This window comes from Gigantopelta aegis, chromosome 13, assembly GCF_016097555.1.
Source record: "Gigantopelta aegis isolate Gae_Host chromosome 13, Gae_host_genome, whole genome shotgun sequence".
NCBI classification, from domain to species: domain Eukaryota; kingdom Metazoa; phylum Mollusca; class Gastropoda; order Neomphalida; family Peltospiridae; genus Gigantopelta; species Gigantopelta aegis.
Window position 1 is genome coordinate 21,071,350 of NC_054711.1, and position 15,332 is coordinate 21,086,681.

The 15,332-nt window shown below is 41.2% G+C and overlaps 1 protein-coding gene across 4 annotated transcripts in view; it reads left to right on the forward strand.

Moving 5' to 3' along the window:
- The first annotated feature begins 3,682 nt into the window (after window positions 1–3,682).
- The window catches only part of LOC121387805 (alpha-1,6-mannosyl-glycoprotein 2-beta-N-acetylglucosaminyltransferase-like), a 28,467-nt gene continuing 16,817 nt past the window's right edge, over window positions 3,683–15,332 (forward strand). For 2 of the 4 annotated variants that reach the window (XR_005959883.1, XM_041519017.1), the window contains exons 1-2: window positions 10,536–11,026; window positions 15,109–15,296. The gene's annotated coding sequence lies outside the window, so the exon portion shown is untranslated. Of the gene's footprint in view, window positions 3,704–10,535; window positions 11,027–14,963; window positions 15,297–15,332 lie in introns of those variants that run through there. The other 2 variants (XR_005959885.1, XR_005959884.1) reach the window with 2 other exon arrangements.

The following is a 15,332-nucleotide window of genomic DNA, read 5'->3' on the forward strand; positions in this document are numbered from 1 at the left end:
GTTTTCTTCCCACCGTTTTGCCATTCAGAAATAATCGCGGAAATTAAAGTGAAACTAACACACGCGTACGAACTGGCTTCTCACTTCCTCTGGCTGGCAATAGCGTCTCTGACGTCAGCAGACCACGCGACAGACCAGCTCATTAAAAGTCGGGAAGGATTTGGTACTGCCTTATTATTTTGTTGTTTAAAGCTATTTACACTAAATTAAGAGTAAAAAAAAAAAAAAAAAAAAAAGTTTTTAGACTTATAGTATGGCAATGCAGAACGTTCACAAATCCTTTAAGTCTGATGACTGGCGTTGCCTCCCCTTTCTCTGTCCCTACCGCCTCCCCTGTTATCTGCCCTTCCATTGGAATGGTACGGTTACCTTCCTTTCTTTTACTACCAAGTTTTTCGTATCCGGAACATCACCCACCCCTGGGCTGTCCCTGCTAGTAGTCACTACATTTAAAACATCACTGCTTATTTGGGCGGTCCCTAACATCGCCAACTACACTCCTAGAATTTGCCCTCACCCCTTCGACCACCACTGTCGAAAATGACCCCTCTTTTTCAGCCGCCATTCCCGTCGCCTCAACTGCCACGTCCATGGTTCCCGCAGCCACCCCCTTTTCAGGTGCTACCGCCACTACGTCCACAGTCCCTACGACTACATCCTCACCCTGGTTACCCCCTATCGTAACCCTATCTCGGCTACTCTCCAAGGTCACCCCATTTTCGACAGTCTGATCTACCTGTGACCCGTTCAATGCAAGCCCTTCCTGTTCAGCCACCTCACCCGTTGCCCCCACATTTTCTACAGCCACCCCCTTTCCAGGTGCTCCCCCTGCGACGTCGACAGTTTTTGCAACCACCTCCTCCGAGGCCATACTCATCTCCTGATCACACCATGTAACTTTATCCTGGCTACTTTCTCCCAAGGCTACATCAACTTTCATGTTTTGACACATATCCCCTCCCCCAGGGGTCTGGTCTTCGGGCATGATAATGATAATCACTCTGTAAAGTTGGCTTCTGGGTGGACGCCGAATTCTGGGTGTACATATCTCTACACCCCCCCCCCCCCCAAACTTACAAATTTCTTCCCTACAGAACTGCCAGCCACCCCCTTGGTGCCGACAGCCATGCACCCGGTACCCGACGATACCATACCTGCTAGAGGCCGTCTACCACTACTCTTTTGGACTGGGTTAAGGCCTACTGACCCAGCCCCTTCCCGTTTAACGACTTCGTTCCTTTCAACTGTGGACACTCCCTTCGAAAGTGTCCCACCTCATTGCAAAAATAACATATAGGAGGCACCCTTTCCCTTCCCTGTGGTGAAGGAGACCCCTCCCTTCTACCCACTGAAGGTGACCTATCCCTAGGTTGGAACTGCCCCCTGTTGTTACCCAAACGTCTCTCGCCCAAGGCTACCAGTGTTTTTAGTAACACTCATTTGAGCGACCCGCTGTCCACCGATTGACAGTTCATCCACCCGACAAGACAAAAAATCCAATCTATCTCTTAAGCTGTCTCCCCCACCGGAGTAAGCTCCCTATTGATTTTACTCCTATCACTGTGTCCCCATCCGTCTACGCAGGACACACGAGCCTCTAACGGTGTACTACACGGTACTCTACCAGTAGATCGAGCATTCAGCGCCGCATTGGTGCACTGCCACATTAACAACGTATCCATAGCATCGTCAAGAGTCCGGGGATTTGCATTGCACAAATGATGTGCCGCAGCTACATCTTCACAACCCTGACACAATCTGGTCGTTACTCGAGAAGACATAAAGTCGTCGGGCAGACCCTGAAACGCTCTATTTGCTAGAACTACCACCCGGTCCGTCCAATCTCTGATATCCTCCCCTAGTTTTTATTTAGCCGTGAAAAACTCCATCTGAGCCGAACTCGACATATCATACGACCCAAATCGTTTCGCCAACTTGTGCATAATCTCTGTATACCGGAGGTTTTGGGGGGCCAATATAAGGGCATAATATTCACTAGCCTTACCCTGTAATGAAAAACAAAGTTCCTCTTTACACCGCTATGGGGGCCAGTTCGCACACTCTGCCATGTATTGAAATTTGGTTTCAAAAGCCCTCAAACTATTTTTGCCGTCATATTCCACTTTCTTGTTGAAATGAAATAACCTTTGCTCCGGCGCACCCCCCCCCCCCCTTACTGGGAACCTCCCCTCCGAATAAAAATTAAATCCATCCCTGTCTACATCACCCCCTCCTTGGCGATATGGGAAACGACCCTGATACATCGACCTCCCTTGTGGGTGAACGGTAGAACCGCCCTTTGGGGGTTAAATCCCTCCTGATAAGAAATGGGACTACTCCTGTGACGAGTACCCCCCTCTGGGTATGACAGTGGACCACTCCTATGTGGGTAACCACCTTCAGATAACGGACCGAAATCGCCCCCGTTCGGGTTATCCCCCTCCGGACGTGAAATGGTACCACCCCTTTTCGGGTAACTACCCTCTGGGTAAGAATCAAGATTTACCCCGGTTTACCCCCCTCTGGGCATGGGTAAGTACCACCCCCTTTCGGGTAACTTTTTCCTGAAAACAATTAAAAAAAGAAAGAAATGTTTTATTTTACGACGCACTCAACACATTTTATTTACGGTTATATGGCGTCAGACATATGGTTAAGGACCACACAGATTTTGAGAGGAAACCCGCTGTCGCCACATATGCTACTCTTTTACGACAGGCAGCAAGGGATCTTTTATTTGCGCTTCCCACAGGCAGGATAGCACAAACCATGGCCTTTGTTGAACCAGTTATGGATCACTGGTCAGTGCAGGTGGTTTACACCTACCCATTGAGCCTTGCGGAGCACTCACTCAGGGTTTGGAGTAGGTATCTGGATTAAAAACTCGACTAGGATCTGAACCCAGTACCTACCAGCCTGTAGACCGATGGCTAACCACGACGCCACCGAGGCCGGTCTGAAAACAATTAAACCCAAAGACAAAAGACAATTAATATTTTTTTTTTAAATAATTGACAGATTAGCAGATGCTTACACAAGATCGCAGCGCCAGTAAAGTGACTTTATCCGAGTGTTAAGCTTATAATTAGTGAGTACTTACGGTTTAGCTGATTATCTCGATTCCTTCGGCCTGTCCGGATTACGGTTCATCAGCAAGAGAGCGGGCCTTTGGGTTCTAGAATCGCCTGCTTGCTTTTTGTGCCCACGTGACGTTCCTCGTCCAATAGTTGGGCTCCTTTTCCCCGCCAAGCTCTACATGGTGAGGCACCAGTAGACTTACCGTCTCCAGGGGTTTCGGCGGCGGACCATTTCCAACTTTGACATCCTGTCGTCGACTGGTCGCGAGTCACCACACACCCTTGTTATGACTTCGTACATAATAAATATAGCATTTCTTACCGTAATTTCATTTGAAATGCATACTTCGTAAAAGGTACAATTTTTAAATCAGATGATTTTCTTAAAACACATTCAGGTGCATTAGTAATGTTCAAACAACAAAATTTCAATAGAACGGAAATGTCATGTTCCCAGTTTATGGTTATTGTAAGGAGATGCAATGTGACGTCATTGGAATACTGACGTCATTCAAAATCAAAATTGACTGTTATTACACTGCATCGCCACATTGAAATAAAAACTGGTCTATTAACCTTGACCCCTGTCAAATTTCTATTACAAGCAGACACACTGCTGTTTACAGGTCGGTATTTTTTTATTTTTTTTTAATAATTCTGGAAACAAATATTAATTTTAAGTTTTAAAAGAAGAAAGAAATAAAAAGTACCTTTTGTTAAATATATCATATATAAAAAATATATTATTTATAAAAAAAATTACCAGTTGGATATGATTTATTTATTGTGTACGAATCCAAAACAAGGGTCAAAAAAGTGACTTTCGTCGACCTTAATGTTGTGGCTAGAATTATGAAAATACATGGTAAAAAAGTTTCAGGCAAGCTTCCCCCCCCTCCCAATATATCTCTCTATTTTTTTGACGAAATTTGAGTATTTGCTCCAGTCCTGGGGTGGGGCAGTTGCTCCCCAGCCCCCTGTCTCGTAGGCTTATTGCTGTCTTGTAGGCAGATTAAATGACGTTGTTAACAAGTTATCGACAATGGGGATTGATTTGGTTGCAAATGGTGGACTAAGGTCGACGACAGTCACTTATCGCACCCTTGTTTTGGCTTCGTTCACAATATCTTACCATATTTTCACTTGAATCCATATTTCGTAAAAGAAACAATTTTTTAATCACAAGATTGTCTTCAAAAACATTCAAGTGCATTAGTAATGCAGGGGCGGATCCAGGATTTTCTTTTTAAAAGAGTGGGGTTCCAAAATTATGAAAAGAATAACTTTGGATTTGTCTTCGACAAACGAATGGAGCGAGATGTTTAGGGGGTTTCGGGGGGGGGGGGGGGGCTTGCCTCGTCAGGGGGTAAAAAAAAAAGAAAAAAAAAAAATGGATTCCTAGAGACGCGTTTTCGAGGCAACATAGTGTTATTTTGCTACTGTTCTGTTTGGAATAGTTTGTGTTATATTTGTTAATTTTACCAATTATATTAAATATGATTTAATGGGAAGTTGGACGCATTAAGTTAGAAAACTCATTTTAATTGGTTTTGACACAGCCACTGACGTAGTCGGGTGAGATTGGGGACGGTGTGGTCATATTTGCAAGAAGAAAAACAGTTTTGCAACCCTGACCTGATAAACTGGTAGAATTAAAAAGAAAATCCGGGTCAAGGTGATTTTAGCCTTGGGTTTTGAGGAAATGTTTGCGGGCAGCGCACCCAAAACTTTACAGTACATGAAATTGGAGCACCCCTTAGTTGGAATGGTGATTCGAAAGTGTGTCTTTTTATCAATTGCAAATAAAGAAGTTATATTTTGTTGGGTACCCAGCCATGTTGGCATTAGGGGTAACGAAAAGGCAGATGTTGCTGCCAAATCTGCTTTGAACTTGCCCCGTGTCCATGTTGGTGTCCCCTACAGTGATTTTAAATTTCATATTAACCAATATATCTTTTCGACTTGGCAAGACGATTGGGACGGTGCGGTTGCGAAGAAGCTTCATTCTGTCAAGGCAGTTCTGTGGGAGTGGCAATCATCCTACAGGCGATGCAGGAAGGATGAAGTAGTCTTGTGCCGTGCCCGCATCGGCCATACATATTTGACGCATTCATTTATTTTAAAGAAGGACCCTCCCCCTCAGTGTGAACACTGTCAGTGTACACTGACTGTGCGCCACATTTTGGTGGAGTGATCATCTCAAGCCGACGAGATATGAAATATTTGGCAACAGAAATGTTTTGGAATCTTTTTAAATTCCATTCAGAATTAATTGTAAAGTTTTTAAAACACTTTGACTTCTATACAAAGTTTTAAAATGTACTTACCTTTATTTTATATATTGTATTATACTTTTCACCCACAGCTCCTTACACTGTGGTTTTACATAAATTTTAATATAAATATATATAAATAATATTTTCATATACTTACCATATGTGACACCCAATAGCCTATGTGTATTTTTGTGCTGGGGTGTCGTTAAACATTCATTCATTCATTTATTCATTCATTCGCACTCAAAACCAGTATTTCTTTCAACATTTCTACACGTTGATCATACGTGGTTGATCAGGGATGGCACAGTATAAAAAAATAGTGGTACGGCTCGTGGTTGCCAGACTCGCCTTTCAAATTACTTGTAAGGACATTTACACAGATATAGCAAATAACACACACACACACACACACACACACACACACACACACACACACACACGTGGTACGACCATGCTGTACCTCTTTGAAGATTTGTTGATCAAAATTAGCCCCCCAATTGTTTCGCCAGTTTTTATTTCGGGACTTTAAAATGTCTTATATTGCTAATACGGAAACCTGACGATAGAACAACCATATAATGAGCCCCCCCCCCCCCACCCTCCCCCCTACTTTGAAAATCCGTCCTACGGGCATGCATCTCAACCCTGACACTGTCAAAATTAAGTTGGGGGGGGGGGGACAATAAAACAATTAAACAAATGCAACATTTCTTTCCAGGGCAGGGAGGGGGGGGGGTGCAAATGTCCCCTAGTGCAGGAGTAAATCCTCAAATTCGGGCAAAAGCAATAGAAACATTCGGGCAAAATGTGCTATGCTAACCTGATACCTTTTTAACAAAATTCAATTTAATATTTTATTCCCGTCTCACCTTTTAAAAAAATTACATACATGTTATATTGTATGTTATGCTGTATTTCCATCATTCTACCCTCAAAAGGTAAAAATGCGTAGTGATTAGTTTGCACTCCTACATAGCTGTTTGGTAGTGATGCTAATACGAGGGATGATTGATAAGTTCGTGGCCTAAGGTAGAAGGAGTCAGTTTTAGGAAATCAAATACAGTAATTTTTCAACATAGTCCCCTCCTACATTAATACACTTAGTCCAGCGGCCATGGAGCAGACGGATCACTTCTGTGTAGAAGGCGCCATTTTGGGCCCTCAGAAAGTGGTCCATAGCATTCATAACATCATCATCTGTGGCAAAATGATGACCACTGAGCTCCTTTTTCATTTTCGGTAAGAGGTAGTAGTCAGAGGGAGCCAAATTAGGAGAATGGGGTCAGTGTTCGACAAGTTTAAATCCAAATTTCTGGATAGCAGCCATGGCCACTGTGGACCCAACGTGCTTGCACCTTGGACATTTGAAGTTTGTTACGGATGACTGCATGGATGCGTTCCTGGGAGATACCCAACTCAGTGGCAATGTAACGCTCCGTTACTCGTCTGTCTGCCATGTGGTGGCGGTGACTAGCCTTCCCGGATGGGGGTCGTCTTCCAGACTCTCCCTGCTACGTTTGAATTCAGCAGCCCTCAGCAGCCTTCTTCACCTCCGACGCCATATAACCGTAAAATAAAATGTGTTGAGTGCGTCGTTAAATAAAACATTTCCTTCCATTTCCTTCTTCACCATGCTGTATGAAGGGGCATCCTCCCCTAGTGTGACCACCATGTTTTCATGGATCTCCTTGGGTGTTAAGCCCTTGAGACCGAGGTAGTGGATGACCGCACGATGGCTGATGTTGTCCATATTATCAGAAACCACCGATGCTCAATGTTTAATTATATGTAACAGAAAAACAACCCAACTTCTGCCTTAGGCTACGAACTTATCAATCTCCCCTCGTATGAATAAATCTTGTTGTTGAAATTCGGGCATTTTCGTTTAATTCGGGCAAAAACCTGCCCCCCCCCCCCCCCCCCCCAAAAAAAAAAAAAAAAAAAAAAAAAAAGTGCCCGTATGAGGGCACTAAGACCACTTTTTGTCAAAATTTTCAAACTTGTAGGCCTATCTCGACTTTTGTTTTCCTTTAACGAAAGTATTTCATTATAAGACTGCAGTCTGTGACAGTCGTTTATTGTTTTGAAACCGGTAGTAACCTATCAACTTCCAATACTTCCCGTTTTCATGCAGTTCAAACTTTAACATCATGAAAATAATTATTCTTACTAATTTAGTAAATAATTATTTTTATTACCTCAGCTGTCACTCATAACGGGAAAAATATTGTTCATATTTTCTCAGAGGAAAATATTCTGCATTGGATTAACGTACACTGCTATTGGATAATTTGACGCTTACAAACCAATCACCTTATCGGTACTAAATATGACGTTATCACAATTTGGCAAAACACACACAATCACGTCACGTAGTTTGAAGCGTTTGAGTTTACGTCTTTTTGTTTTTAGTGTTAAAGTTGTAATAAAATAGTACTTTAATGGAGTTCATTATAAACAGAATATATAAAACTTATCTTTCTTTTTTTTTTATTTTAATTATCTGTAAACTGTGATTAAAATACAAAGTTAAAACAATAACCAGAGTAGTGTAAAGTGGTTTACGTCGTTTCTATATATATATACAGGGACGTTTAGCCACTTTATCGAAAATATAGGCTTTTTAAAAAAGCAAATAGCTGGGGTAATAAATAGAATAATAAAATCAGTACTAATTATCACATTTATGTCCCTCACATGGGACATAAATTTGATAATAACTGGTAACTCGTTTATTATCCTCTATATATCGGGGGGGGGGGGGGGGGGGGGTGACGTAGCCCAGTGGTAAAGCGCTCGCTTGATACGCGGTCGGTTTGGGATCGATCCCCGTTTGTGTGCCCATTGGGCTATTTCTCGCTCTGGACAGCCAGTGCAACACGACTTGTACATCAAAGGCCGTGGTATGTACTATCCTGTATGGGATGGTGCATATAAAAGATCCCTTGCTGCTCACCGAAAAGAGTAGCTCATAAAGTGGCGACCGCGGGTTTCCTCCCGCAATACCTGTATGGTCCTTAACCATATGTCCGACGCCATGTTGAGTGCGTCGGTAAATAAAACATTTCCTTCCTTCCTCTATATATCTCAGGCGCTGTGTTGTTCGTTCGCTACGAACATGGTGAATCGTTATTGTTGTGTGAAATGGTGGATCTAATTATTTACAGTCTTTGAAAATTATAGAAAAAAGGTATTAAGAAATGTGCTGTGTTTATCAAATCAAATCAAAATAAGGTTATTTGTTCTAGGGTTGACCATCCCGTAACAATGAGTGGCGCGTTACATGTACATAACATAAAATATAACACATATATATATCCAAAATCAAGTTATCAATACCAGTGGTTGCAAAACAAGGCACCGCGCGTCGCATGCGACGTTTACTACCCTCATTTCCGACGTCTATTTTCGCCACAGTTGCTCAGACTCCAGTTCATATTTTCTTGGTTCTTGTCTGAATGTATAGCTCGGCTTCTATGGGTTAATTTCTTCAGGAAAACTTGGAGTTTCTCACGAATACAGTGTCCATTACTGCCCATTGCCTTTGTTTTTAAAATATATTTTGTTTTGATTCATGAGCACAGTAGACCCAGTGATTTTCTGCGATCGCGGCAAACGGACGGAATTCCCATTGTGAAACGGAATTTACATTTGGAAACGGAATTACGATTTTCCGCAAAGTTAATTTTTTTAAAATACTATTTTACTATTACCACACTCTGTAAACTGACGATTGACACGTGCGCAGTACTATTGGCAAACGCTAGACTGGATTATGCGCTTCACGGTAAACCAAATGGTGACATTGGGAACCAATCAAATACTTCGCGAACGTTAGTGAAACGATTGCTGGCTGAACTTGGGGCTGGTTTACTACTTAGTCTGTTGCGCCTGCGCAGATGGGACGGGGTTTTTTCCAGGGGTAAGGTTAGCCAGCGGTCTGTCGCTAACGCTTGTCTTGGAAGACAGATTTTTACGCTACACATTAAACCGAATGACCATTTCTGGAACCACCCGTCAAAATGTGTTTGCAAACGTTTAGCAAAAAACGGCTGGCTGAACGTTGCAATGTTACTTTATTTCCGCTGTGTCATGCGCATACTTCAATTTGCAGACAACGTTAGACTGTCTCAGAGATCAAAAAATAAATGTTTACGTTTTGGAACCCTAACTGCAGTGCACTTAATTGTTAGACAATCATGCTTTATGTAGTTATTATAATTGTAGCCTTTGCTTTTTCGCTACTAATATGTAGGGTTACTTTGATTTAATGACAAATAGCGACGTCATATTAATTTTATTATTATTATTATTATTATTATTATTATTATTATTAATGAGATCATTGATTTTATATTAATTATGACACATACTTTGGAGGCTTTCACCCCTCTTGAAGAGTATTCCATAAAGAAACAAAATGGCAGACGGCAGAAAACTGCATGTATTTTGCCTTATGCTATCAACGAAGTCGACACTGGCAACATCGTTACAGTCTCGTATTTGGAATCTGTGTCACTGTAATGGTTTTTTCACAACTTGTGTCTAAACAAAATTTGGGGGAAATGTATCGGCAATTAAAGGTAGGAGAGTAATTTATTGTAGTTGTTAACAATTTGGTTCGGACTTTAATTTGTCACTTGTGTTAGTTCAATTGTTAATTGCATATTGTAGTCTGAAATGGAAATGAAACGGAATTTACAAAAACATGAAACGGAAAATAGCTTGTTTTTAAAACGTTTGATTTAAAGAAGCACTCAACACATCTTATTTACGGTTATATGGCGTCAGACATATGGTTAAGGACCACACAGTTACTGTTGCGCACGAACGACGCAACCACCAAAACAGGAACCTCACCGAAACGGCAACGGACGATAATTTTAAGTTTTAAAAGATTAAAGAAATAAAAAGTACCTTTTGTCAAATAGATGTAGCCTACATCAGGGATTTACCGGACGCACAAAACTTGCGTATAGGACGCGCTAAAACTTAACTGGACCCGCAAAAATAGATACTGCGTCCCGTGGGACGCATAAAATATCTGACATTTTCAGTAACCCTGTCCACTATCAAAGATCGATCATTCTGTGTAACACACTATTTCTTTTCTACCTATAAACTGCGTATTCAAATGAGGATTCCCCATATCGAAAACAAAAAGTTTTAATCTCTGGGGACACTGCGTCTTTATCCTTTGCTGCGCTTAATCGGGTAAAGTTGGTACTTTCCGGAAAGAGGTCGCGGATTTGCGATCATTCGGAACTTCTCGTCAACAGGCCGAACACAATCGGAAATTCCCGGGCGAATAAAACAAATTGGTTAAATGTTCTGATTTGCATTAACAAACAAGTAGCACGATTCATAAACAACGCATGGTATTGTGAGTATCATTTAGCTTGCAGGAAATGGTTCAAATAATAATACAGATCAAAGTGAAATGTTGATTTTGAAAGAATAAACAATGAATACCGACATTGATTTCCCGAAAGGAAAAACAACAACAACAACACAGCTTGTTAAATTTACTTTAATGAAACATATAGTTTACACGTGATTTGTTGTCTGCAGCTCTGTCATTTGTGTGGTTTTGGGACCCTTTGTTTTCAGGTTAGGACCCCCAGAAAAGAAAGAGATGAGTCCAAGGGACCCCCATTTCAGAAAAACAAGGTAAATCCCTGACTACATGTATATCATAGCAAAAAATTACCGTTGGATATGTTGTATTTATTGTGTACGACGCCAAAACAAGGGTGCGAAAAGTAACTGTCGTCGACCTTAGGTCATATTTGCTTTAATCGATCTGTTATGACCAGTTTCGTAGGCTGCTTAATCTTAAACAAAGAAACGCCATTGTGTGTCCAACTGACATTTCTTCGTCGTTCAGTTCCTTTATCAGTGTTTCTGCCAGAAAGAAATTTTTGGGTATGGCGCTATGGAATTGAATGCAACTACAGTCAACAGGGTGTATGGGGGTCCTCTCCCATAAAGAAAATGGGTTACATTTAGGGTTAGGGTTAAGAAAATCATACAATAATGATAAAAGTCATTAATTTTGTAAAAATGTTAACTTAAAAAAAATTAAAATTTGGCTATGGCGCCAAACCCATTTTACCCTCTGACAGAAACCCTGTTTATATTTATGTTCGTGCTTATATCGTATTACGGTTCAAGCACACTGTCCTGGGCACATACTTCAGCTATCTGGACTGTCTGTCAAGGACAGTGGAATAGTGGTTATAGTCCGTTCCACAGAAAACGCCTCTATTATGCTATGGAATTTATTACAATTTATTTATTTCTGAGCTGATTGATTTGTACATTTTTTGTTTGTTTGTTGTTGGTTATTGCCAAAACACTTACTTTTTGTCTTATATTAGTGCACGGGGCACATTAAGTCAATACCTTTCTTAACATGCACGGCCAGTTGCTTCCCTCTACGGCGGGGAATAGTTTTATGTTGTTGGAAGATTTATTTTGTTAATAATGACGCAAAGTACTTCAATCGGGATTTAGCGAGTACGGTAGGTTATACATTTTTGTTTTGTCCATTTGTTGCACTATTTCGGTTGAGAAACGATTGAAGTTTGGTGCCGCAAGTTTTGAATACCAGCTATATATAGGGTATGTAACAATACTCGGACGTCGAAAGAACCACACTTTCTACGTATCCCTTCCGACTAAGTTGTTAGTGGTCAGTGAGAGAGAAGTCCATGTCGCCACTTAATGGGCTACTCTCTTCGATTAGCAGCAAGGGATCTTTTATATGTATCATCCTACAGACAGGATAACACATACCACGGCCTTTGATATACCAGTCGTGGTGCACTGGCTGGAGCCAGAAATAGCCCAATGGGCCCACCGTCGGGGATCGATCCCAGACCGATCGCGCATCAAGCGAACACTTTACCACTGGGCTACGTCACGCCCATATACGTGTCAGAAATGTCAAATGTTTGACATGCAGGAGACGGTGGTTTAATTAAATGATGCTGTTTTAGGCCCGCAATAACCGGAGGGTCAGGAAAAGGGGAGGGCTGTGACCCGCCCCCACCCACCCCGGAATAACTCTATATATATAAATAAAGGTAAAATATGACTTGTGGAATCCCCCTCCCAACCAGAGGTAATGCCGGCCCCCGCCCCCACCAACTTCACTCCAGATATCGTTCCTACGTGCTTGCGTTAAAAGAATACAAATATTTAGCTTTTGTTATCAAAACCCGTTCCAAATGCACCAAGCAACCATTCCGCTTGCTATTCGAATTAGCGAGGTGTGAACTGGCCAGTTCTTCAGTAATATTAATAGTACACTTTTGTTTTACTGAATGTTTTATACAATGTTTAGTTATGAAACAAATCCAAGAGTTACATTCGTGATCGTTATGAAGCCTGCCCCCTTTTTTTTTCGTTCCGCCCCCCCAACCCGCCATGTCCCCATGTTTAATTTTTTTTTTTTTTTAGTTTATTTATTTATTATTATTTTTGTTTTCTCCTTTTTATTTTCACGATGTGCCGTACTCTCAAGTAGCCCACGTACTACTACTAATGTCTTGACAAACCACCCCACCCACCCCAAATTCACCCCGCCATCAGTTTGAAACAAATTGGGTGACAAGTTAACATTTAATGTACTGATGCGCTGTTGCTCTGAGATCGATTCCCGTCTTTGGACCCATTTGACTATTTCTCGTTCCAGCCAGTGCACTGGTATATAAAAGGACGTGGTATGTGCTATCCTGTCCTGTGAGATAGTGTATATAAAAGATCCCTTGCTACTAATGGAAAACAAATAGCGGGTTTCCTCTCTAAGTTAAAATGTCAAAATTACCAGATGTTTGACATCCAATAGCCGATGATTAATGAATCAAAGTGCTCTAGCGATGTCGTTAAACAAAACAACCTTTTATTTTTGGGTGGGGTGGGGTAGGTGATATTCAGTGTTGCTAACGAAATATCAATAACTACAATGGCACGAACACAAAAAATCATTTTCATTTGAGGTTATTTTTTTATTAAAACTATTTTTATATCGTTTACACACACACACACACACACACACACACACACACACACACACACACACACACACACGAAGACGCGTTTTGGACATATATACACCATATATTATTATTTCACTGCGGCTGACCACGTGCATTTAGACGCACGCATCCAGTCTAGACGCCGTCGGTGGGCCCATTGGACTATTTCTCGTTCCAGCCAGTGCACCACGACTGACATATCAAAGGCCGTGGAAAGTACTACCCTCTCTGTGGGATGGTGCATATAAAAGATCCCTTGCTGCCAAATGAAGAGTAGCCCATGAAGTGACGACAGCGGGTTTCCTCTCTCTGTATCTGTGTGCTCCTTAACCATATGTCTTACGGCGTATAACCGTAAATAAAGTGTGTTGAGTGCGTCGTTAAATAAAACATTTCCTTCCTTCCTTCCTTTCTTCCTTCCAATATAACCGTAAATAAAATGTGTTGAGTGTGTCGTTAAATAAAACATTTCATTCCTACCTTCAATATAACCGTATATAAAATGTGTTGAGTGCGTCGTTAAATAAAACATTTCATTCCTACCTTCAATATAACCGTATATAAAATGTGTTGAGTGCGTCGTTAAATAAAACATTTCATTCCTACCTTCAATATAACTGTATATAAAATGTGTTGAGTGCGTCGTTAAATAAAACATTTCATTCCTACCTTCAATATAACTGTATATAAAATGTGTTGAGTGCGTCGTTAAATAAAACATTTCATTCCTACCTTCAATATAACTGTATATAAAATGTGTTGAGTGCGTCGTTAAATAAAACATTTCCCTCCTTCCTTCCAGTCCAGTCGCTATCATTGAATCTGATGTATTTCCATTTTGTTTTGGTCAGATCACACGCACGCGCCGCATGCAGTTCATACGAGCCTTAATTCACAGCACACCACCTCGGTGGATCCATTCAGCTGATTGGGGGGTTTCTCGTTCCAACCAGTGCACCACAACTGGACAAAGGCTGTGGTATGTGCTTAACTGGCTGTGGGGAAAGTGCATATAAAAGATCCCTTGCTGCATTAGGAAAACTGTAGCGGGTCTCCTCTGATGACTACGAGTCAGAATTACCAAATGTTTGACATCCAGTAGCCGATGATCAATTAATCAATGTGCTCCAGTGGTGTCGTTAAACAAAGCAAACTTTAAAAAAAATTGACAGGACGGGTAGAGAGTTCGAAATCTTGTGATCGTGATAAATCATGGTTGCCCCCAACAGCGTTCATAAATCGTCCGATTTAACACGAAAATTAACCAATGGAAAACAGGTTTATATATCAGTTGTGTTAGAATAACTCTTTTATGTTAGACACTCAAATATCCAAAGTTTATAAGGTGTTGATTTTTTACACACCCGTTGGTGAGAACATGCATTATCTTTGTTAACACATGGGTTGTTAACACACGTACGTACGTGTGCTAACATTTCAAGACATAGGACTGGCTGTTCCTAGGTGATGGCCAGGTCACCAGTGCAATGCAGCCATGCAATAGATTACGCTGTGACGTATGACAATCATGTTTCTGTGACGCGTATGTTCGCAACAAGTGCAACTTTTAGTCGAAAAAGATGTTAAAGATGCTTAAAACCTGTTATATAAATATGTATTATTATCTATTTTTTTATGTTACACACCCAAATATCCGAAGTTTATGGTGCGTTGAGGTCTCGGTAAACAGATATATTATTTTCTTTCCAGGACACGCGTTTAACCTGTGACCTGTCCACTTTGACCATAGCCCAGTGATTAGCGAAAATTATCCAGTTAACCACTTACAAAGGCCGTGCATCCACCAACGGTCCAAGTACGTCTATCTTGGACATATAATTTGCGTTTATCGGAGAGGACCTTGTCTGCTCACGACGAGAAGGTTGCAGAAAAGAGAGGTATAGCAATTTTTTTTTTTTTTACAAATTCTGGTT